Source organism: Hypanus sabinus, chromosome 3, assembly GCF_030144855.1.
Source record: "Hypanus sabinus isolate sHypSab1 chromosome 3, sHypSab1.hap1, whole genome shotgun sequence".
NCBI lineage: Eukaryota > Metazoa > Chordata > Chondrichthyes > Myliobatiformes > Dasyatidae > Hypanus > Hypanus sabinus.
In genome coordinates this window covers 155245261-155270376 of record NC_082708.1, presented here as the reverse complement: position 1 = coordinate 155270376, position 25116 = coordinate 155245261, and the positions used below count along the sequence as shown (strand labels likewise).

The following is a 25116-nucleotide window of genomic DNA, read 5'->3' as shown; positions in this document are numbered from 1 at the left end:
TACCCATAGCCCTCTATTTTTCTAAGCTCCATGTACCTATCCAACAGTCCCTTAAAAGATCCTATCATATCCACCTCCACCACTGTTGCTAGCTAGCCATTCCACACGTTCACTACTCTCTGTGTAAAGATATCTCCTCTGCACCTACTCCCAAGCAATTTAAACCTGTGTCCTCTTGTGGCAAACATTTCAGCCCTGGAAAAAAGCCTCTGACTATCCACACGATCAATGCTTCTCATAATCTTATACACCTCTATTGGGTCACCTCTTATCTTCTGTCACTCCAAGGAGAAAAGGCCGAGTTCACACAACCTGTTTTCATAAGGCATGCTCCCCAGTCCAGGCAACATCCTTGTAAGTCTCCTCTGCACCCTTTCTGTGGTTTCCACATCTTTCCTGTAGTGAGGCGACCAGAACTGAGCACAGTACTCCAAGTGGGATCTGACCAGGGTTCTGTTTTAACATTAACATTTTAACATTACCTCGCGGCTCTTAAACTCAGTCCTATGATTGATGAAGGCCAATGCACCATATGCCTTCTTAAACACAGAGTCAACCTGCGCAGCTGCTTTGAGCGTCCTATGGACTCAGACCCCAATTCCCTCTGATCCTCCACACTGCCAAGAGTCTTACCATTTATACTATATTCTGCCATCATATTTGGCCTACCAAAATGAACCACTTCACTCTTATCTGGGTTGAACTCCATCTGCTGCTTCTCAGCCCAGTTTTGCATCCTATCAGTGTCCCGCTGTAACCTCTGACAGCCCTCCACACTATCCGCAACACCTCCAACCTTTGTGTCCTCAATGTAAATTTTGTGTAAGTGTTTATTATACAGTCTCTGGCTATATTTCAGACTGGGTCTTTTGGATGTGATGAAAATGTAATGAGGTGATAGAAAACATAGCCTAAGGTTCATTTTATTTTTCACCGTGTAATTTATAATGGAGAATATTGTGTCTTCATTATAATTCGCTGTTTAAACATCCAGTAGCATACTTTAAATATTAAAGTATTACACTTAATAGCATTCTAAGAAATTAGGTGGGGCACTGACGTTGTTGCCTCAGAAGGGGAGACTCAAGTTCGATCCTGATCTCCTTGCCATATTTTCTTTTTCACCACATGGGTTTTCTCTGGGAGCTCTTGTTTCTTCCCATATTCTAGAAACAGGTGGTTGGGTAATTTATTGGTCCCTATGCATTGGGCCCAGTGTTTGTGTGTAGGAACTCCTGAGGAAAGCTAATGTGAATGTGGTGAGAACAGATGACAGGGAAAGAGGAATGGAGTTGCTAAGAGATCACTAATTTAATGGACCCAATGGCCTTCTTCTGTGTCATAGGAAATGTGTAAAGCAACGACACCTTTTCTTTCAAAAGTTAACTTCGTCACGAAGACCCCAGACCTAAATTTTATTGCAATTGCTCTCCAACATCTGAAGACTTTTCCTGTCCAAATGTCTTTACAATCTCACATCCAATCTCACATCTTAGTGGCCAAGTTCTTCTTTCTTTTGTCAGCCTATCTGCTTGAAGTCAACTTTCACTACAGCATGAAGAAGGAATAGTAAATGTTGGCATTCAGAGAGAGCTGGGTGATTGCAGATACAAGACACAGAATGTTAACATGAGGATGAAAATAAAAGAAAAACTGGAAACTTAAAACTTAAAAAAACACAAAAGATGCTGAAGAAACTAAACGATTTGAAATATTAACTGTTTCTCTTTTCACAGATGCTGCCTAACCTGTTGAGTATTTTCTGCTTTTATTTTAAATGACCATGCAAGTACAATAACTAGTAATGCAAAATGAATATTGGCTTTCATTGCATAGAGGTGAATAGGGGTATTAGAGTATAAAACTGGGGAATCTTGGTACAAGTGCACCAAGCTCACATGAGATCACATTTGCAACTGTAGAGTTTTGTTCTCACTTTCAGGAAGAATATACAAAAGCTATGGATGCTAGAAACTTGTAATAAAAAGGAAACAGATGTCGTGGTAATGTTTGACCACATTAATTCCACGATTGAAGGGAATATGAAGAATAACTGCTGAGTGAATCTACTATCTCTGAAGTCTGGAAACTTGGGGTGACCTCATTGAAATTCACAAGATTTGGAGAGCTGAGAATGGTAAATGCCCTGTAGACATTTCTTTCCCAGAAAGGATCTAGAATGAGGGGATAGTCTTAGGATAAGGTGTCCAATTGAAATGATGAGGAATTTCTTCCATCATGAAATTATGAATCCTTGGCTTTTAATACCATGAGCCTTGTGTACTGAGTCATCATTTAAGAACGAGACCAATTTTAGTACCACCTGTGGATAGAGGGTCATGGGGATTGGGCAGGGGTCAATCAGAATATCAGTGATGGAATAGTTAAGCAGGTTTGAGGCACCGAATAGCCTGTCCTTGGATCCATGCCTTTAGTTCATCTTGTATTATGTATGTTAATCAAAATGGCTTCTTTGTTTGTTAGAAGTAAAACTGCTTCTTTGTTATGCTAACTGGTGAGAGAGTGTTGTCTTGCAGAGCATTCTCGAAGATTCTCGCAGTCTGTTTAGATTTAGGATTGCTGATAATGTGGATTGTATTCATTTGCTAATCAATGGGGTTGGATGTGGGTCTGGGAGCTGGGATTTTGCAGTCTTTTCAAGAGATGGGGAAGAAGACGCCAAAGAAGGTGGACGTGTGCCGTACTGCTCGGTTGACCACCGGGTGGTCCCAGGTGCGAGGTCGTAGAGGTCGGGGGAGAGCGAAGAGTGGTCGAGTGGTTTGATTGTTGAGCTCCAAGGATGTGCACTAAATTGACTGAACTCTGATAAGTTTTGGCGCCTTTTACTTTATTTTCTTTTCCTTCATATATACTGTATCATTGGTAATTACTTAGTTCTAGGAAAATCTTTAAAGTATATTCTGTAACTGTATCTGGTGTGAGCTTGATATTGTGTGTGTGACGCTGCATTAACTTGTCTTCCACAGCATCTGTGTATGTGGGAGGCGGGGTTGGCGAGTGGCTGGAATTTTTCCCCTAGACATATACCAGCCTGTCGCATAAGCGCTACAATCTTCATGAATGTAACCTTGTTCACTTGTTCTTCATTTTCTTCTCAGTCTTCCCACAACACTTAAATCATATTTTCTATTATATATTCTATTATATCTTCTATTCCAGCTCAGAGGCCTTTTCCTGGATGATTCTATATCCATCCTTTCAATTACAGACAAGGCATTTTCAAACAATATTTCTCTGTTGTTAACCAAGGCATCTCCTTAAAATCTCATGGAAGAACAGAGGCCTTGCCTGACTTTTTGTAAACTAAGATAACCCATGAAGAAAGTGTTACTAACTACAGGAGGACTGTTCTGATGGAGCAGTTAACTGAAGGACCTGAAATATTAATGGTTCCTCTTCCTTCCATGGCATGTTTTGAACATTTTCTGTTTTTATTTTAAATTTCCAGCATCTTCAATTTTATTTCTGGTCATCTTTTTGAAAAGTCTGCTCCTATTACTCTGGCCAATATTTGAGCCACAAAAATATAATATACCTCCTTCAGGCTTGTATGCAAAGTTAGCCATTATGTTTATCCAAATTACAATGCCTCCTCTCTTTTCCTCCCCCTTTTTATGATCCTGCAGCATTATATTCCCTTCTGACTCTTCATGATGATTATGTCCCGTTGATGATTTTCTCTTGCATTACCCCACCAGTAGAATCAAAATTAGTCTCCAATGCATGCCTGGATTTTCATTATGAAGTCTCCCACCCCCCACTCTATCTAACCTCTGTTTTATAAAAAGCTTCTCTTATCCATGCAACCATATATTGTGTATTTACTTAGCAATACATGCACAAAGTGGGCCTTCCCGGCCCTTTGATCCAGGCCACCCCAGCAACTCCGATTTACCCAATCTGAATCGCAGGACAATCTACAAGGACCAATTAACCTACCTGCTAGGTTTGGACGGTAGAGGACAGTAGATACTAGAGCACCCAGAGGAAACCAACGCATTCCATGGGGAGGACGTAAAGTTTCCATACAGATGACACCAGAATTGAACTCCAAACTCTGATGCCCTGAGCTATAATAGTGTCATGCTAACCACAATGCTACTGTGGCACTCAAGGCATTGAGAGATTAGTCAGTCCTCTAAATAATCTCTTGATGCCTTGGAAAGTTACATTCCCTTAATCCTTTCAAAATAGTTCACTTCCTGCCATCATCCATCATCACTCCATCTCTCCCTTCTATCTGAAGCACCTCCAGACATGCTTCAATGTTAATTCTAGTGAGTTATCATGCAATTAAAATGTATGAAAAAGACATTATAATGCGTAGAAAAGCTGCAAGACTTTCTAGTAACGTTAGTTGAATTAATTAATTTTTGCAGTGATCTGAGGTACATTTGAACAGCTATCTGCAGCCACAGATGTAATTGTGTTTTGGTTTTTCTTTGCCAGTCAACCTGCTGTGTTACAGTGTAAACAGAATAGCTTAAAGTTAATCTTCCTGCTGCCTGAAGCAACTTGACGTGTAGCAGTCGGAGGCAAATAGCAGTATCAGCAGAGCTGCTGTAATTACTATTGACGTGACTACAGACTATGCCAGTAGCACAAAGACACAGAATTACAAGGAAGAATACATGGAAGCATGTTCTTTAAGCAAATGTGTTACAACTTCAAAATCTAGAAAATTAAGTTTAGCACTCTGAAGTAAATAATGCCAGCTAAATTTAAGTTTCACCATTATACTAGGTTTGAATTCTTGAAGAATTACAGGAGAAAGTGTCTAGTTCATCATATCAGGCAAGAAACCTGATGCTATCATAAAACTGCATTGTTCAAAGAATGTTATTCTGTGTAGTTTATCTTTGAAGTAATAAAACAATTCAGTGAATCAATAGCGTGAAAATTGTGCTTTTTTATTCATTCAATGGACATGAACACTGATGGCAAGGCTCCCATTTATTGAACATCTTTAGGTTTTCTTGCAAAATATACTTTATACACAAATATTAACATAGTATATTCACATGTCATCAACCACATTTCCAGATAGACCATTCACTAATGGGAAGATTTACATCAAATCAGTATGTCATGAAATTATATCAGATAAGGTGAGTCCCCTCAGTCTTTTTCCCAGGAATGGGGATTCAAGATCTAGCTGGCATAGGTTTAAATGAGGGATGAGCTTTGGAAGGAATTTGAGGAGTAATTCAGGGTGGAATCTATGTTGAATGAGCAGTCAGAGGAAGTGATTGAGGCAGGTAATATAACAACTTAAAAAAACAGTTAGACAAGTACATGGATTGGAAACTAGATCATACTTCAGATACTTCAGAGCAGCCCTCAACAAGTGGTCTCGAACTAGCAATGTGCCAATGTGCAACATTCAGCCATGAACAGCTCTTTATACTGTAAGGTCAGCAGGCTTGATTGTACAGATAATCTTCCAGTAGCAGTCAATGATTATCTTTGTGTCTGTTCCTGGGAACAGCTGTAGATCAGAGACCTGTTAAGATCTTCCAGTCAAGATTTCTGCAGTCTCCTGAGATTGTGCCTCAGACACAGCTTTTTTTTAAACTCTGTGCAGATGGTCCCATGTCATAAGGCATGGGATAAGTGGAACCTTGGCTGTTTGGATAAAAAATTGGCTTAAAGGAAGAAAGCAGAGGGTAGTTGTGGAAGGAAAGTATCCTGCCTGGAGGTCAGTGACTAGTGGAGTGCCGCAGGGATCTGTCCTGGGACCCCTGCTATTTATGATTTTTACAAGTGACCTGGATGTAGAGGCGAAAGGATGGGTGAGTAAGTTTGCAGATGACACGAAGATTGGAGGAGTTGTGGATGGAGCTGTAGGTAGTCAAAGGTTACAAGAGGATATAGACAGGTTGCAGAGTTGGGCAGAAAAGTGGCAGATGGAGTTCAATCTGGACAAGTGTGAGGTAATGTATTTTGGAAGGACAAACCAGAAGAGTGAGTACAGGTTTAATGGTCAGTTACTTAAGAGTGTGGATGAACAAAGGGACCTTGGGGTTCAAATCCATACATCCCTCAAGGTCGCTGCGCAGGTTGATAGGGTAGTTAAGAAGGCCTATGGGATGCTAGGCTTCATTAACAGGGGGACTGAGTTCAAGAGTAGAGAGGTACGTCGCAGCTCTACAAATCACTGGTGAGACTGGTGAGTATTGTGTTCAATTCTGGTCACCTCATTATCGGAAGGATGTGGAAACTATGGAGAGGGTGCAGAGGAGATTTACCAGGATGTTGCCTGGATTGGAGAACAAGTCATATGAAGCAAGGTTAGCAGAGCTGGGACTTTTTTCTTTGGAGTGTAGAAGAATGAGAGGGGACTTGAAAGAGGTCTACAAGATTATGAGAGGAATAAATAGGGTGGATAGTCAGTACCTGTTTCCCAGGGCACCAATAGCAAATACTGGAGGACAAAGGTACAAAATTAAGGGAGGGAAGTTTAGGGGAGACATCAGGGATAAGTTTTTTACACAGAGGGTTGTGAGTGCCTGGAATTACTTGCCAGGGATGGTGGTGGAGGCTAAAACATTAGGGGTATTTAAGAGCCTCTTGGACAGGCACATGGATGAAAGAAAAATAGAGGGTTATGGGGTAGCGTGGGTTTAGTACTTTTTTTAAGGATTATATGGGTCAGCACAACATGGAGGGCTGAAGGGCCTGTACTGTGCTGCAGTGTTCTATGGTTCTATGTTTCTATGGTTTTAGGTACAGAGAGGGGAGTTAGGAGTCAAGTTAGGGTTCAGGCAAGCAAATGTGGGGTTGTTAGATTTCATATTAAGGTTTAGGGACAGAGATGTGAAGGATTTCAAAGAAAAAGGAGAAAAAGGACATTCACAATCTAAGCCTCTGCTCTGCATTCAAAGTACAGCAATATAGGTGTGTGACGAAGGACACCATGAATGTCGGGCTGGCCTAGGCCGGTGGGTGGTGGGATTGGATCAAAGAAGCACGAAGGCCAGTCATTTGCACACCTGGAGATCCAACCTGGAATTTGAGTCCTGCTATGGTCTGGACTGGGGTTCCAAACTGAAGATTGAAGCCCAAAAGTGGATCAGAAGTCCAGAATTTGAAGCCTAATGGAGAAATCCTGAAGACTGGAGACTAGAGCCACAGAAGCCTGAACTGGAGTTGTACTGCTAGTGTGTGTGAGTAGGTGGTTGGGAGGAAAGGGGCTTGTTGCTGTTTCCTTGCTTGCTCTGTTCGGTTGAGCTCTGTGTTCTGCTGAGCATTGTGAACACGCTATGCTGTGCCAACACCTTCTGGCTGCCCCAGCACATCTTTAGGTGTATTGGTTGTTAAATCAAACTTTATATTTGACTGTATGTTCCAATATACATACACACGATAAATAATATTGAATCTGAGTCCTGCCCTGTCATCAGAGACCATGTATTCCTTCTTAGACCACAGGCCATAAGACATAAAGCAGAATTAGGCCCATTGAGTCTGCTCCGCCATTCAATCATGGCTGATACTTTTTTTCATCTCTTCCACAACCCCAGTTCCCGGCCTTCTCTGCATAACCTTTGTTGTCATGTCCAAACAAGAACCTATCAATTTCTTGCCTTAAATGCACCCAACAACCTGGCTTCCACAGCTGCATGTGGCAACAAATTCCACAATTTCACCACCCTTTGGCTAAAGAAATTTCTCTGCATCTTTGTTTTGAAAGGGTACCCTTCTATCCTGAGGCTGTGCCCTTTGTCCTAGACTTTCCCACCGTGGGAAACATCCTTTCCACATCTGCTCTGTCTAGGCCTTTCAACATTTGAAAGGTTTCAATGAGATCCCTCCTCATGCTTCTGAATTCCAGCAAGTACAGACCCAGAGCCATGAAACATCTCTCGTATGATAATCCTTTCATTTCTGGAATCATCCTTGTGAACCTCTTCTGGACCCTCTCCAATGCCAGCACATCTTTTCTAAGATGAGGAGCCCAAAACTGTTCACAATTCTCAAGGTGAGGCCTCACCAGTTCCTTATAAAGTCTCAGCATTACATCCCTGCTCTTGTATTCTTGACCTCTTGAAATGAATGCTAACATTGCATTTGCCTTCCTCACCACCAACTCTACCTGCAAGTTAACCTTCAGGGTGTTCTGCACAAGGACTCCCAAGTCCCTCTGCATCTCAGAATCCTGGGTTTTCTCCCCATTCAGAAAATAGACCGGACATTTTTTTCTACTACCAAAGTGAATGACCATGCATTTTCCAACATTGTATTTCATCTTGGCAAGGATAAGCTCCAGAAGTAAAATTATGATGGCCTTTTCCCACCACACCTGCCTCAAGGATAATGTGCAGAGGTGTTGAGACTCTGGATGTGCATGAACCCTCATCAAGTTGGAAATGTATGGTCTGCTGTGTCATTTAAGAGGGTAATTAAGAATCAATGATGCATCTGTTGTTCCAGGAGTCACAGATTTATGATAAAGATCAAATATTTCCTTCTCTAAAGAACATTGGTGAATATTTGTATTACATCTACTTGGCAGTTTTATGGTCACCATTGCTAATCCTGGAACTGTCTTACAGATTGATGGAATTATCACAATTTAAAATTCCAAGTTGTCACGGTGGGATTTGAACTCTTATCTCTGGATTATTACTCTAGGTCTTTGGGTTACTGGTCCAATACACAACCACATAATTACTGGTGCTGGCCTGAAGCGATTATTTGTGGATTTTTTTCAGGCTGTTTAATACAAGTTCTATTTACTTCCTACCTGGGGAAACACTGTGGTCAGCCTAATAATTCCTCATGAATTTCTGAAGCTCATCCAAAAGAAAAATATAATCTGAGCTAAAATGCATAGATGCAAATCTTGAACAATGTTTTCATTCTATGGACTCTGAGTATTAAATGAAGTACACACTTAATTGCTAAACTATAAACTACAAGCAGTGAGAAGAATGGGCAAAAGCCATTGTGAACTAAGCAGAGATAGCAATTTAAAAGGCAGACATTTCATTGCCCCACTGGAAGCTTTGCTCCAAGGTTTAAGGGAAGAAGACCATTAAATTACTACTCTAGAAATCTTCATAGAGTCATAGACAAATAAAGCAAGGAATTCACTGAATTTGCACTCATTTTCAACCATCCATTAACACTCATCCTGTGTTGGTCCAGTTCTGTTTTAGTGCTTCTCTCAGAGGGGGGAATGAGCAAAAAAATTATGCAAAGAACAAAGGATTTATCAAACAAAGGTGGAAAGGACGCAAATGGCTAATGCACTCGTGAAGGACTATAGGGAGCTTGCTAAAATGGCTGGTAGTCTACACTCAGCTAGACAGAGGTGCATCATTCCTCTTCCTTCCTTTACCTCAATAAACCTGGTCAGCAAGGCCCCCAACATAAGAATGTCCACGGCTGTGAAACTGACAATGCCAGGTCTGTGCTTTTACCATGCTTGCTTGGTTAGCTATGCCAGGAAGTGCCAACTGCCTTGCAGCTTCAAGAGTGCCAACACATTGGGACATCAGAGGTTTGTTAACACCGTGGGTTCCAGCTGCCAGGGATGTCCACTATTCATTATAGACAAAATCTCAGGGCAACGCTTCCTGTGTGACACGGGTGCTCAAGTGAGTGTGCTGCCAATATTGCCCATTGATGAGAAGGCAAAGAGCAGCAAAACCTCATTGGAGGTGCCAACAGCAGCAGGATCCAGACTTAGAGCACATGACAGGTGACACTCTATTTCAGTGGGTGACTTTGCACATGGAACTTTATCCTGGCTAAAGTGGCTAGACCTCTGCTCAGTGCAAGTTGCCTGTGTGCCCAAGGACTGTTGACTGATCTTCAGAATTGCCGGCTTATGGACGTCAAGGACGATGGGTCATTACCCCGCTCCCCTCAGTAAGTTCAAGCACATGCACCACCGCTGGGCGAATTCCCAAACCTCAACAAGCCCTTATTCTCCTCTACAGTCACTAAACATGTGGTCGACCACCACATTCCCACAATGGGCCCACCTGTCCAATGCCCACATGTGTAGACTAGACCCAGAAAAACTGGTAACTGCCAAGGCAGCCACTCACCTTTTTTGTTTGGCATCTCAGTCCAAACCAAAAGGAAGTACAGTACGTTTGACTGTGAGTTTCTCATCTCCACCTGGCTGTCTGTAATTTTTGTTTACTTCTAGAGTGTATGTCAGGATGTTACTGACCCAGAAGTGCAGGCTTACTGAACAACAGTGACAGACCTGCAGCTGACTGACACTAAGCTTGGGGAAGCTGGAGTTTCTCTGCTGTGTGATATCTCAACCGGTTGTTCTCACCCTATCATGACCACAAACTGGAGATGGACTGTCTTTGACTCCATATATTGCGTTTCGTATCCGGGCCAGAAGGCCTCACAGAAACTGGTTGCACTAAAGTTTGTTTGGCACGGCCTCAGAAGGAACATATGTGATTGGAGTGCAATTCGTTTGAAGTGCCAGTGGGCAAAAATTATCATCATGTTCAGGTGTCATAGCAGCTTTTGAGATCCCTGAGTGACGGTTTGTCAATTTCAATATGAACCTTGTTCGATCCCTTCCCTTCTTCAGCAGTTTCACACACTTTCTTACCATGGATCGTACCACTAGGTAGTCAGAGGTTGTCCCTCTATCACTGATGACAGCTGCAGACGTGGCTCGGGTATTTCCCAGCACCTGGGTTGCTCGGTTCACACCTCATCTATTTCCTCTGACCGCAGTTCACAATTCATTTCAGAGCTCTGGGCTGCGCTGGCCCGGAGCCTCGGTGTTAGGCCACATCACACCATGGTGATTTACTCTCAGTCCAATGGCCTATGTAAGCGGTTTCACCACTCCTTAAAGGCTGCTCTGAGGGCTTCCCTGACTGATGAGTGTTGGCATGATCATCTCCCATGGGTCTTTCTGGGGCTCAGAAATGCTTCAAAAGCAGATCTGCTGTCATCTGTGACTGAGTTAATATATGGGCAGCCGCTCTGAGTGCTGGGTGATTTCATTCCTGATGCCAGATTGCCCGGTTGGCCTCCCAACAGTGTTCTATTCTCCACCAATAAATTTAATTCCTTTTCAACTAGTCCTACCTCCCATCATGGCATACATCACTCTTCGGTACCTGTTGAACTACAATAAGCCATGTTTGTTTTCATCTACCATGCACACCAGCTTCCCTTTAGGCTTCCTTACAACGGCCTGTTGCATGTTTCCATCCTGTACAAATCCATAACTTGAGAGCAAAGTGAGGAGGAGTTTTCCATTGTGTGAATCTTTGGAGTTCTGTCCCTCAGAGGGATGTACAGTATGCCTTTGCAAGACAAACCTATGGCCTTTTTAGGAATCAAGGATTTTGGGAAGTAGGTAATCAAAGATTTTGAGCAATATACAAAAGTAAAACCTGGAGGAACTCAGTGGGTCAGGCAGCACCTGTAGAGGAAAATGGTTATTTGATGCTTCATTTCATTTTATGTTTCTGCACCACATAAATGGTCTCAACCAAAAATGTCAGCTGTCTATTTCTCTACATAGATACCGTCTGGTTCATTAGGTTCCTCCGGTTTTGTCTATGTTGCTTCCTATTCCAGTATCTGTAGTCTCTTGTGTCTCTATTTAACTGTTGAATCCATAATCTCATATCAATCATGAATAGCTGAACAAATACATCAGGAAATGTATATCCCACTCCTACTTCCAATGTTTTTTGCTTCATTCTGTTCCACACAGGGATATTTATAACTCTTGAAGGGAGCTGTCATCTATTTTGTTCCCTTTGCTTAGATAAGGCATTAACATAACTATTATGCAATCCAGGTAAAACTTACAAATGACTCTGCTCTGCTATTTAATAGCATCATGGTTGAACGTCGAAAGATATGTACTTCTGCATTATATACAAGGGGCGATTGATAAGTTCATGGCCTAAGGTGGAAGAAGTCAATTTTAGAAACCTAACACATTTATTTTTCAACATAGTCCTCTCCTACATTTACACACTTAGTTCAGTGGTCATGGAGTATACAGATCTTGGACCTTCAAAAAAAAAAGTGTCCACAGCTGAGGGGTGGGGGGGGGGGGGTGATTGATAAGTTCATGTCCTAAGGTAGACGGAGATGAGTTATACAGCTCTCGTTACATGTACATGCATTTCAACTCTTTGAGTGATTATGCAGGAAGTCTGAAGTTACTAACTCATCTCCTTCTACCTTAGGCCAAGAACTTATCAATCACCCCTCGTATATGCTTATTGATCATAACTCCTTTAGACATAAAAGATACCCAACTTCATGAGGGAAGATAATTAAATCATATTTTTTAATGGTCACCACCTTATCCTATGAACAAACTTGTTCACCCAAGGAAACATTTTACTCAACTTATAACATTATTCTAACATTATCTTTGTTCTATACAATACAGATCCCTTCAGAACAACACTAGTTACAGACTCCTGCCAGAAGAAGTCCTACCCTGTCTTCTGTGGTCAAACAAATTCTGAATCCAAACGGCAAATTCATATGAATCCCATCCATCTTAATTTCCTGGATGAGTCTCTCATGAGGGACCTTATCATATGCTTTACTAATATCTGTGTAGATAATATCCACTGCTCTACCTTCAATTATGTTTGTCACCTCCTCAAAAAACTTAGTCAAGTTATTAAGGTAACATTCCCACACGCAAAGCAATGTTGGCTGTTTCTAATCAGACCATGGTTTTCCAATGCACATAAATTCTATCCTTTAAAATCCTCTGCAGCAATTTCCCTACCAATGATGTGAGACTTACCGCTCCATTGTCTCCAGGATTCCCTGCTATGTCCCTGTTAAATAATATGACATAAATTAATTGCCAATCCTTCAGGACCTTGGCCAGAGAAGGTAAGGAGATATTGGTCAAGGCACCAGTAATCTCATCTCTTGCCTCTCTGAATAATCGAGGGTATATCCCTTCAAGTCTCGAAGGCACCTGATGTTCTTTAAGAGACACAAGACAACCTTTTTTTCACTAGAAATGCCCTAGACAGGGATTCCCAACTGTTTTAAAGGCACGGATATTTACCATTAAATGATGGGTGCTTAGGCCCCAGGTTGGGAACTTTTGCCCTAGAATATTAGCATTCTTCACACTGACCCCACTCTCCTCTAAATCATTCTCCATGGTACTTTCTGATGCAAAGTACTCATTTAGCACCTTACCCACATAATCTACAAACACGTTTCCTTCTTTATCCTTGAGTAGTCCTACCAAATCATAGTTATCCTCTTGCTCTTGAATGCCTCAGGATTCTTTTTAATCCTACTCACCAAGAGCTATTCACAGCCCTTCCTGACTCTACTAATTCCCTTCTTGAGTTTTTTTCTGGCATTGTTTACCTACTCCATTGCTCTGTTTGGCTTTAGCTTCCTAAACCTTACATACATTTTATTTTCCATCTTGCCTAACTTCACCCACCACTCTCAACATCCAGGGTTCCCTTACCTTGCATTTGTTTTCTTCCATCTTACTGGAACACATCTATCCTGTACTCTGTGCAGTGTTCTTTAACCTTTCTCCATATGTTAGAGTAACACAGGAAAATGCTGGAGGAACTCAGCAGGCCACGTAGCATCTATGGAAAAAAGTACAATCGATGCTTTGGTCTGAGACCCTTCTGTAATGCTCTAATACTCACTTGCAAGGTTTTTGAATGGTATCAATTAGTGCAATTGCTTTACAGCACCGGTAATCATCAATTGAATTTCAATTACCACTGCTGAATGCAAGGAGTTTTCAATGTTCTCCCAATGATTGTGTTGGTTTTCTCCAAATGTTCTTGTTTCCATAAGACTATAAGACATAGGAGCAGAATTAGGCCATCTGGCCCATTGAGTCTGCTCTGCAATTCAATCATGACTGATCCTTTTTTTAATCTCTTCCTCAACTCCAGCTCTCGGCCTTCTCCCTGTAACCTTTGATGCCAAGTCCAATCAAGAACCTATCAATCTCTGCCTGAAATACACCCAAAGACCTGGCCTCCACAGCTGCATGTGGCAACAAATTCCACAAATTCACCACCCTTTGGCTAAAGAAATTTCTCTGCATCTCTGTTTTGAAGGGACACCCTTCTATCCTGAGGATGCGCCCTCCTGTCCTAGACTCTCCCACCATGGGAAACATCCTTTCCACATCTATTCTGTCTAGGCCTTCCAACATTCAAAAGGTTTCAATGAGATCCCCCCTCATCCTTCTGAGTTCCAGCGAGTACAGACCCAGAGCCATCAAACATCTCTCATATGATAACCCTTTCATTCCTGAAATCATCTTTGTGAACCTCCTCTGGACCCTCTCCACATTCCAAAGAGGTATGGTTAGGATTAGTAAGTTGTGGGCATGCAATAGTGGCACCAGATGTGTGATACCGCTTGTGGGCTGCCCTAGTACTATCCGGACAGATTTTTTTTTGATACAACTAATGCTTTTCACTGAATGCTTTGATGTTTTGACATACATGTGACAAGTGAAGCTAATCTAATCTTTAATTTTTATCTATGGCTATCTTAAAACTTAAGGAATTGTGATTTTTGTTCCCCTGCTGTTCTATCTTTCTATTCCTTCCCTGACTAGCATATAGTACTGGGAGTAATCCAGAGATTACTACCTTCGTGGTTCTGCTATTCAGTCTTACTTATAACTCCCCAAACTAAAGAGAAACACAATTACTATTTCATATCAAACTGAGCTGAAATATGAACTCTTATTTCTCTCCTGACAGATGTTGCTTCACCTATGGTGTGTTTCCAGCATTTTTTTGTTTTAATTTCAGATTTACAGCATCTACAGTTTATTGATTTTCACTTAACCAGTCAACATTTATTTGGAATTCACAGAATGTAGAACAGTACAGCACAGGAAATGGCCCTTCAGGCTACAATGTCTGCATTGACCACAATGCCAAGTTAAATTAAATCCCTTCTGCCAGAATATGTCTCTCTTTTCCTTGAATATTTATGTGTCTTATAGACTCCGAAATGCTACTCTTGGATCTGCTTCTAACAATGCCCATGGCAGCCCATTGAACAAATGCTTTTTACAGTAACTCAGATTATTCTCTCCCTTTACTTTGTACCAGTGGAAGACTTAATCATCACTACAGATGGGAAATTGCTGAGCCCAAATGCTGATCTATGTGGTGCTTCTTTGGTTATACTCTACTGCTCTGAAAATATTCAATTTGTTCCTATGTTCTGTCTTCTTTCAGTAAACCAATAATCATTCCATGTTGAGATATCACTCCTAATCTCATGGATCATAAACTCTTGTAAGACTCTAAATGAAAAAGAACCATCTTTAAGAGCTTCCTAAACTAATTCTGTTTACTGGGCACACTGCTAGAGGAAAGATGTGGTTAAACCAGAAAGAGCGCAGAAAAGATGACCAGGGTGCCAGGATAACAGGTGCAGAGGGCCTGGGTTACAGGAAGAGGTTGGCCACTTTTTCTCATCGGAATGTAAGAGAATGATGGGTGACCTACTGGATGTGTTTAAAATGATGGAAGGCATAGATCATTTGGATGGTAACAATATTTTCCCCAGGGTGGTGGGGTCCAAAGAAAAGGGCATAGATCAAGGGTGAAAGGGGAAAGATTAACTTTTATACTCATATAGTAGTGAGTATATGGAATTGGTTGAGTAGCTGTGATAGTATCTTTTAAAAAGTGCTTGGAAATATATGTGAGGAAGTAGAGCTTGGAGAAATATTGGTCAAACGTAGGAAATTGAGATTTGACAATGTGGTCAGCATGAACTTGTTTGGTCCAAGGGCCTATGTCTGGGCTATATTGCTCTGACCTTATGCCTCTATTTAGACACCTCTGACAGTTTGACGACTATGGGAATTTTTTTGTAAATCTTAAGTAGTTGGAGTGAAATTGATTATATTTTTTCTCCTGATATGCCTAATAACTATCTACTTTTACATGTCTCCCACATCTAAAATGGTGTTTTGGTGAATTAGGTCTATAGGGATGATTTTAACTGATTGATGTGGATCTTTGTATATTAATCCTCTTCAAAAAACTGTAATATTTTTATTGTTCTTATGAAGGATTTTGGATCTGAAGTGTTTCTCTTTCTGTTGTCCAATCTCTCGCCTATCTGCTTCTCTTTCAATGGATTCTTCTGACCATAGTGTACATTTCCAGCATTTTCTGTTTTTATTTCAGATTTTCAGAATTGAGGAGGTTTTAAAATTTTACTTTCATAGAGCCATACAACAAGTAAACAGTCTCCTCAACCCACCAAGACAGTGCCAACCTTGAGCAACCCATTTACACTAATCCAACTTCTTATCAACTCCTCCCAAATTCTACCACTCATTCACATGTTCTGGCCAATTTACACCAGCCAAATAACCTGCCTACATGCACGATTTTAGGATGTGGAGCTGCTGCCGGAGGGCCAGGAGGAAACCCTTTTAGTAGCAGGTAGAATTTGAAAACAACGTACAGTGCATGCAGGAAGTGCTTAACGTCAGCATTGAATCCTATCACGATAAATCAGTTGCACTGTAAGTTTGCAGCTCCACTAGCTGTGTCATTCTCCTGCCAACCATTTTCTTAAGTATCTGGTTGAAAATACAATTTAGTAATATCCTGCATACTGGCCACCGATCCTTATATCTGTTTTCCCAATCTCTGAAGTCAGGATTGATAATCTCCATCTAATTTTAAGCAAAAGATCTGTTTCATTTAACACAGCACTAACATCAAGATTTTAGAGGTTTCCTTGTCGAATATTAGATCATTTTTCACCAGTCAGTATTATTATTTTTCAGCCTCAATACTATCAGTGAAAGAATAAAGAAATCTAGAGAAAAGCACAGTTTCATTAGTCTTGCCTTACCCTTGCCTCATTTCACTTAATATTTAATGGATGCACTTAATGAAATCTAATTCCCATGAAGCATCAAATCTCTTCATCTTTCCATGTGGATTTAGAACATACCACTGGAAGATAGCCTCATAAAGACACATACACAAATTCAATACAATTGTTTTGAATTCTCAGCATGATGGAAATAATTTGCACTGAGAATTCAGTAAATGAGGAATTCTACATACATATATACTGGGCTCTTAAAAATTAACTAATTCCACTGAATACCTGTGGGTGGAAATAGCTGGAAGCACCCATACAAAGTACTTTGTTAAATCATAACATTTAATTGTAGTGCCACATACTATATATATATTAGCGGCATGGTAACATAGTGGTTCGCATGATGCTATTATAGCCTGGGCAACGAAGTTCGGAGTTCAGTTCCAGCATCCTCTGTAAGGAGTTTCTACATCCTTCCTGTGAACACGCCAGCTTTCTCCAGTTACCTCCCACAGTGCTGGAAGTTAAGGGTTAGTGGGTTAATTGGTTATAAGAATTGTCCTGTGATTTGGCTAGGGTTAAATAGGTGGTAATCCAATCACAAACGAGAGAAAATCTGCAGATGCTGGGAATCCAAGCAACACACACAAAGTGCTGGACGAACCCAGCAGGCCAGGCAGCAACTACGGAAAAGAGCAAACAGTCGACATTTCAGGCAGAGACCTTTCCTCAGGACTGAGAAAAAAGAAGGGGGGGGGGCGATGCCAGGATAAAAGGTGAGGGGAAGGGAAGGAGGCTAGCTATATGTTAGGATGTGAAGCCAGATGGGTGGGAAAGGTGAGGGGCTGGAGAAGAATGAATATGATAGGAGGGGATAGGAGAAAGAGAAGGAGGAGTGGACCCAGGGTTAAGTAATAGGATGGTGAGAAGAAGTAAAAGGTCAGAATGAGGAATAGAGGAGGGGTTGGGGGAATTTCTTTACAGGAAAGATAACCAATATTCATGCCATCAGGTTGGAGGCTATTTAGACAGAATAAAAGGTTTTTTTCCTCCACTTTGAGGGTGGCCTCATCTTAGCACATGAAGAGGCCATGGACCAACACATCAGAACAGAAAGGGAAATGAGAATTTAAATTTTTGGCCACTGGGAAGTCACACTTGAGGTGGATGGTATGCAGGTGCACAACATAGCGTCCCCCAATTTACCAGAGGTCTCTCCACTGAACAGGAGACCACATCAGAAGCACTGGACACAATCGATGAGACCAGCAGATTCATAGGTGAAGTACTGCCTCACCTGGAAGTACAGCCTGGGCCCCTGAACGGATTGAGGGAAGAGGTGTATGGGCAGGTGCTACACTTAGGTCCCTTTCAGGGATCAGTGCCAGAGGGAGATTATTGGGAAGGGACTAATGGACAAGGAAATCATGGAGAGATTGATCCCTGCAGAAAGTGGGGAAGGTGCTGTGGTGAGATAAAGGTATATTTATTGGCAGGATTCCTTTGGAGGTGGCACAAGTTGCACAGGATAATGAGTTGGATGCGGAGGCTGATGAGGTGTTAGGTAAGAGTAAGAGGAACTCTATTACTACTAAGGTGATGGGATTTTTTGTTTTTGGACAAGCACCCTTTAATGTTCTTCGAAGATTCCTTGTTGTAGGGTGGTCTACAAGCATCAACCGGGCTCCAGGCAACATCAGCGGACTGCCCTTGAACTGCCTGATGTTCCCATGACAACCTATGCCCTTCACAACAATCAGACCATTCCATAACAGTTTACATAAAGAATTTCTAAAAAAATGATTTTTTATTATTGAGTAAAAACTTCACTTAAAATCTCATTAAACATTTATGACAAACATAAATTTTCATTAAAATAAAGTTAAAACCCACACTTTCCCTGACCTTTCTTATATTTATTTAGACAGAGTGACTTCTGCCACTCCAAGCCACACTACCAGCAACCCACCAATTTAACACTAACCTAATCACAGGACAATTTACGATGACCAATTAACCTACTAACCGTTACGTCTTTGGACTGTGTGAAAAAAAAACCAGAGCACCCATTGGAAACCCACGCATTCCATGGGAGGACGTACAAATGCTTTACAGAGGATGCCAGGATTGAACACCAAACTCCAACACCCTGAACTGTAACAGCATTACACTAACTGCTACACTACTGTGGTGTCCTTTAGTGAAGGCTGCTATCCCCTTTCAAATAAATGGGGCCATATCAGTGGGAGATAAACGAGGCACAACACTTGAGGAACCAGACCTGAAGTGTATCCTGATCCTGGTTCAAGACCTTATGGGCTGCCTCTGAATGCAGAGTCAGGTGGTGTAGAGTGAGGTGAGGTTTACTGACACCTGAACACCAACATGTTCTTTGTAGTGATGTGTATGTGTAGAGGTCCAAAGTGCACTGACCGCAAGCTGCTGGTGTGCTATTGAAGGCTGGCTCAGTGTCAGGACACTCTGGAGCATTGACTTCTGGCCCAAGAACAGAATGTTTTCGAAGTCTGGTTACCTATTAATATATTTCCCCATTTTAATTTCCACTGAAGTTTGCTTTACGAGGTGTGATTAATAAGTTTGTGGCCTAAGGTAGAAGGAGATGAGTTATTGACTTCAAACTTTCTGCATTTTAAAGAGTTGAATTGCACATGCATGAAACGAGAGCTGTATAACTCATCTCCTTCTACCTTAGGCCACAAACTTATCAATCACCCCTGCTGTGGACACTTTCTGGCGGTCCAAGACACACTCGTTACATGCACGTGCAGTTCAACTCTTTGAGTGATAATGCAGAAAGTTTGAAGTTAATAACTCATCTCTTTCTACCTTGGGCCACGAACTTGTCAATCACCCCTCGTATACAATCAGCCCAAGCCAAAATGAACTCCCTTGAGAACTGTGCTGAGCATTCATACGTGTCGTTGTGGACACTCAGACAAAAGAGAGACAGATTCTAAATGTCATTTGGTGTAGTGGTGGTTGGTGAAAATTGGGCTATTGTCATTTGAAAACCAGACAACTGACAGGTGATCTTATTGAGATTTCCTGCACTGTGATGTTGGACAAGAAACATGCATAACTCAAAGAAATGTGATGGCAGAGCTAATGTCAGGGATGTGTACAACCAAATGAACTTCATGCAATCAATCAAAGAGGAAATATTGATGGCAAGTAGTTTTTATTCCTGCAGGGATAAGGTTTGCATTGTTAAACACAGTAAAGTATGCATAAAAATAGCTAAGGTAAGTACAGTTAAAAATAGTAAGAATAAATAGTGAAATATATTCTTATGTAAGTATACTACAGCAGGATTCACTGACATACTATGTTCTTAGTAAAATCAGTATATATTTCAACAAAGACAAAAAAAGTACAAACAATTAGTTGAGATACACATCTTAATCTGGCAGAATAATAGACAAAGTTCTAGCAAATAAACATGATGACAGTGATTAAGTACACAAAACAAAATCTTTATTGTATACTTAGAAACTGTACATTAGCTTATGGTGATTCTTTGCATCTCTGTGTGAAATAATATTGTGATCTCTACACAATTTTAGCTTACAATGGAAGACAATGACATTTTTGAAGCAGTCAGAAGATTTAAATTCATTGTGAACTATTGTTCAGTATTGTTCTGAAAGGCATAATTTGGGAGCAAAGATTACTGACATACTTTTGCAGGTAAGAAAAGAGTGAATCTTTCCAACAGCTGCGTAATAAGTGAGAATGAAAGTAACAGCCCTGATGTGACCTATGAAGCTTCCAGCACATGCCTCGTTCTGACGATGGCGCTGATATTGCCAAAGATGTAGTCTTGACATTGGTGAGAGTCTCAAGCCTTCCTCCAATTCGAAGCACAGATAGTAAAAGCAGAATTAAGGATATGGAGGAAAAGTGAGTGTGCGATCTCACTTGAGGCTCACCATACCCATGTGTTGAAGAGTTTTACTGTGAAGTTCAAATTCACTATAGGACAGACTATATTCGAGACCACAAACTGGTAGATCAAAGCCCTGAACAATTAATCCATCTTGGTCCTGAAAAAGCGAGGCAGTTCAATTCAGTTCAACAACAGAACAAAATAAATATAAGCCAAGTTAAGATAAAGCCACGCAATAGAGGTGGATGTCAACATGAATCACAAAGGGAAAGAGAATCCTTTTGTGAGGATGTAACAGGTCACCGTCAGGAGAAGATGTGCAAATTGAATGCGAGAACAAATCAAGAAAGCTGAACTGCAAAGCTGAAAAGATCAATTCAGGGGAATGAAAACCAGAACACATTTACCATGGCAAATGACAAAGAGTTCAAGGTCTCTGTAGGACTGAAAGGAGATACCTGCATACCACAATTTGACTTGGCAATTTCCATAGAAGTCTCTGCAGCCATCAGGGTAGAAAGGGAATCAGGCATAAACCCTCAACCATGTTCTCAAAGCTAAGGTGCCACAGTAGTGTAGCAGTTAGCACGGCACTGTTACAACTTAAGGCTTTGAAGTTTGGAGTTCAATTCCAGCACCATCTGTAAGGTGTTTGTACTTTCTTCGTGACTGTGTGGCTATTCTCCCGTGCTCCAGTCCTCCCCCCCACCCAAGTCAAAAAGTGTACCAATTAGTAGATTAATTGATCATTGTAAATTGTCCTGTGATTAGGCTGGTGTTTAATAAATAGGTGAGTTGCTGGGCTGTGCGGCTGGAAGGGATTGACCTGGCTGTGTCTTTAAGTAAATAAATCTAAAACTGGACAGAGGAGCTTACACCATTCTGTAAAGACTTAAAGATCATCATTGAAAACCAAAGATGGCCATCCAAAAGAAAAAAAAGAATTGAAATGAATGCATGACATACCACAACTAGTCACAGGCAGGTGAGCTGTTGAAGAAGGCCTTTGGCATGCTGGCCTTCGTAAGTCATGGCATTGAATATAAAAGTTGGGAGGGAATGGTGTGAGCGTACAGGACATTGGTGAGGCCATATTTGGAGTGTTGTGTTCAGTAATAATTGGAAAGAGTGTTGAAAATACTTGCAAGAATGTTGCCAGGACATGAAAGACTGAGTTATAGCAAGAGGTTGCTAGGAATTTATTCCTTAGAGTCTAGAAGAATGAAAGGTGACCTTATAGAGATGGGAGCATAATAAGGTGCATGCGCACAGTCTTATTCCTAGGTTTGAGGGATCAAGAACTAGAGTGCATAGGTTTAAGATTAAGAGGAACTTGTGGGGAAACATTTTATTTTACATAGAACATGGTATCCATGAGGAATAAGCTTCCAGAGGAAGTGTTTGAGGCAACAATAACAAAGGGACATGAAGTGGAAAGGTTTAGAAAGCTATGGTCCAAAATCTGGCAAATGGGACTAGCTTGGATGGGAAAGCTTGGTCATCATGAACCAAATGGGCTGAAGGGCCTTCTTCCCTGCTGTATAACTCTATGATTCTCTGACTCTATATCAGTAACATCTGGGGAGGTAAAATTCCAGAACTCATAACAACCCAGTTCTGAGCAAAACAAGAGAGAAAAATAGTCAACTGCATGTCTGATTTCAGAGGTACAGGAAGAAAGGCTCTCTTGAGTCTGAGATTTCAGGAAGAGCAACTGATGATGCCAGTAAACCGGGAATGGGGTGTGGCTCGTGCAAAGCACTTTCCAATAAGCAGCAAAACAAACCTAACCCAAACATACCCAGAGTGCATTAATGAAATATTAGAAACTTTGAAGATTTTGAACTTTGCATTAATGTTGATTCTCAAGCAAAGCCAATATTATGCCTCAAATGAGGCACCAAGTAACATGAAGATGGATCTTGAAAGAGAAATGGAATGGCAGATTTCGTATTTTGGGACCGGATTATTGATTAAATGGTTGCATCATGCCTGGCACGGAAACACTAATGCCCCGAAGTGGAAAAGGCTACAGTAAATGGTGGATATGGCCCAGTTTATCACAGGCAAAACCCTCCACACCATTGAGTACAATTCCTTGGAGCACTGCCACAAGTAAACAGCATCCGTTATCAAAGACTCCCACCATCCAGGCAATGCCATCTTCTTGCTTCTACCTTCAGGTAGGAGGTACAGAGCCTTAGGTCCCATACCACCAAATCCAAGAAGAGTTAATACTTTACAATCATCAGGTTTCTGCATGTATTAGCAAACCCGAGAGAATAATTAAAAGAAAATGCTGAATTCTAGTGTTCAAACCCACTCCCCTACCCCTGCCATGCAAGTTTTTACTCAGGAAAAAAGTGTGCAGAGTCAAGTCTGTCATACTAGAGGAAGAAAAAGTCTTTCAGCTGAAAGGTAAATACTTCAATTAAAAGCCCAGAAGCAGTTCTAGTCCAAGACGAGAAGCTGGTAACATTTGTGTCTGAACTATTTACGTCGGCAGAAACAAGATATGCCAAAATAGAAAGTGCAGTTGAGTGTGGATGTGAGACATCGACATCAATTTCTACAGATGCCAGCCCATAGTTGAAGCTGATTATGGATCCCTGGAGCAAATGTACAAAAGAAACCTGTAATAAGTGTCAACAAGACCTCATAGATTACTCTTGAGAATTCAGATCTATGACTTTACTCTGATGTACAAACCAGAACAAGAAATGGTAATAGAATATAAGATGAGAGATGCAGGTGTGAAGATACACTGGCTGCTAAATATGACACCAAGAACATTATAAACAGTAGCAGAAGTGAGTGTAACTATTAGGAACGGGAATAATGAAAATCTATATCACCATGATAATACATTGACTGATTACAGACAGAAACAGTCACAGATAAAATAACAAAATAGTAACATAATAATTTCAGATTTGGATTCAGATACAGATTAGTTAATTGTCATATGCATAAAGATGCAATGAAATTCGTTGCCGGTGTGAAGCTCACAGAGGAAACATCCTACATGGAAATAACAAATACAATGACAGCCACAAAACAGTGATTGTAATGGCATGTGAAATCATACAAAAACAACTTAAGTAACAATAACAGAAGAATAGATTTAAGTGTTTGAGGAAGTGCAGAACTACCAGGAGGGGGATGTCAAATAGGTGATTGCTTCAGGAGTGTGATCACAGTGGGGGAGAAAGCTGCACTTAAGTCTGATTGGGCAGGCTTTCAAATTCCTACATCTTCCCCAGAAAGTAGAAAAGAGAAAAGGGGCTGGTGCCGAAGAGAGGCAAGATTGCTTGCAGATCTTCTAAAAGCAGCCTCCTGTGAGGATTTTTCTTTATCATCTATTATTTTCCCATCCAAGCTATACATGAAATAGAATTGTTTATGGCAAAAATAATAAAGGTGAAATGCATTAGATTATGCAAATTGAAGTTTGTTATTTTTCTGAAAACAGGTAAAAGGGGTATTAACACACAACTAGAGACATAATGTTAAGCGTGAGTGTACTGTTTAGAATTTGCTACAGCATGACATTCACTGCCTCACCATTTTTTGCCGAAAGAGAACACATTGTATGAATGTATAGTCTGAGAGTGGAAAATGGGCATATTACTGAGCCAAAGATTTCAGCCTGGATGTCTAATTAACACATAGTGTTTTGGAAAACAATAAGACACAAGATGGATGAATACCCTTCCATGCAAAAATCTGATTTAAATTGCAATCATGTAACCAAAACTAATCCTGTCAAACAAAGCACAAGGCACAGACGCTTGTAGAACCCATTGCAATGATTCTGAGCATGAAGTGTACTATACATGTAGAATTAGAAACAAACCATAGGAATATCAGGACAATTTAGATGTTGTTTGCTAGACTAGCAAATTACATATTAATCAGCACTCTGGTTCTTCTGAAGAAGAAAGAAAGTGGAGTCATCGGGATGCCGTTGTGATGGTGTTTTTTTTTAGCAGGCCGAGTTGCTAGCTCGATGCTCAACCTCACACAGATGGAAAGCGTGCAAGGGAGCCGGCTGGATTTGAACTCAAGTGCCTTCGCTCTGAAGTCTGGTGCTGGTGCCACTATGCCACAAGCCGGCCTTAGTTCTTTTGAGCTGGGGATGAATCCAGCCTGCTGTACCTTCCGATGTAAGTCTTTCTCTGGAGCAGACCTGATAGAGGTTTATAAAATTATGAGAGGCATAGATATGACAGACAATCAGTCTTATTCCCTGGGGTAGAAATATTAAATATTAGAGAACATAGTTGCCAGGTGAGAAGAGGAAGGTTTAAAAGAGTTGTGTGGGTTAGGTATTTTTATGCTCT

The 25116-nt window shown here is 41.0% G+C and overlaps 1 protein-coding gene across 1 annotated transcript in view; it reads right to left on the bottom strand.

The window, feature by feature from the left end:
* Positions 1 to 25116, bottom strand: part of grid2 (glutamate receptor, ionotropic, delta 2) — a 1097559-nt gene that overhangs the window by 333411 nt on the left and 739032 nt on the right. The window lies entirely within an intron of this gene.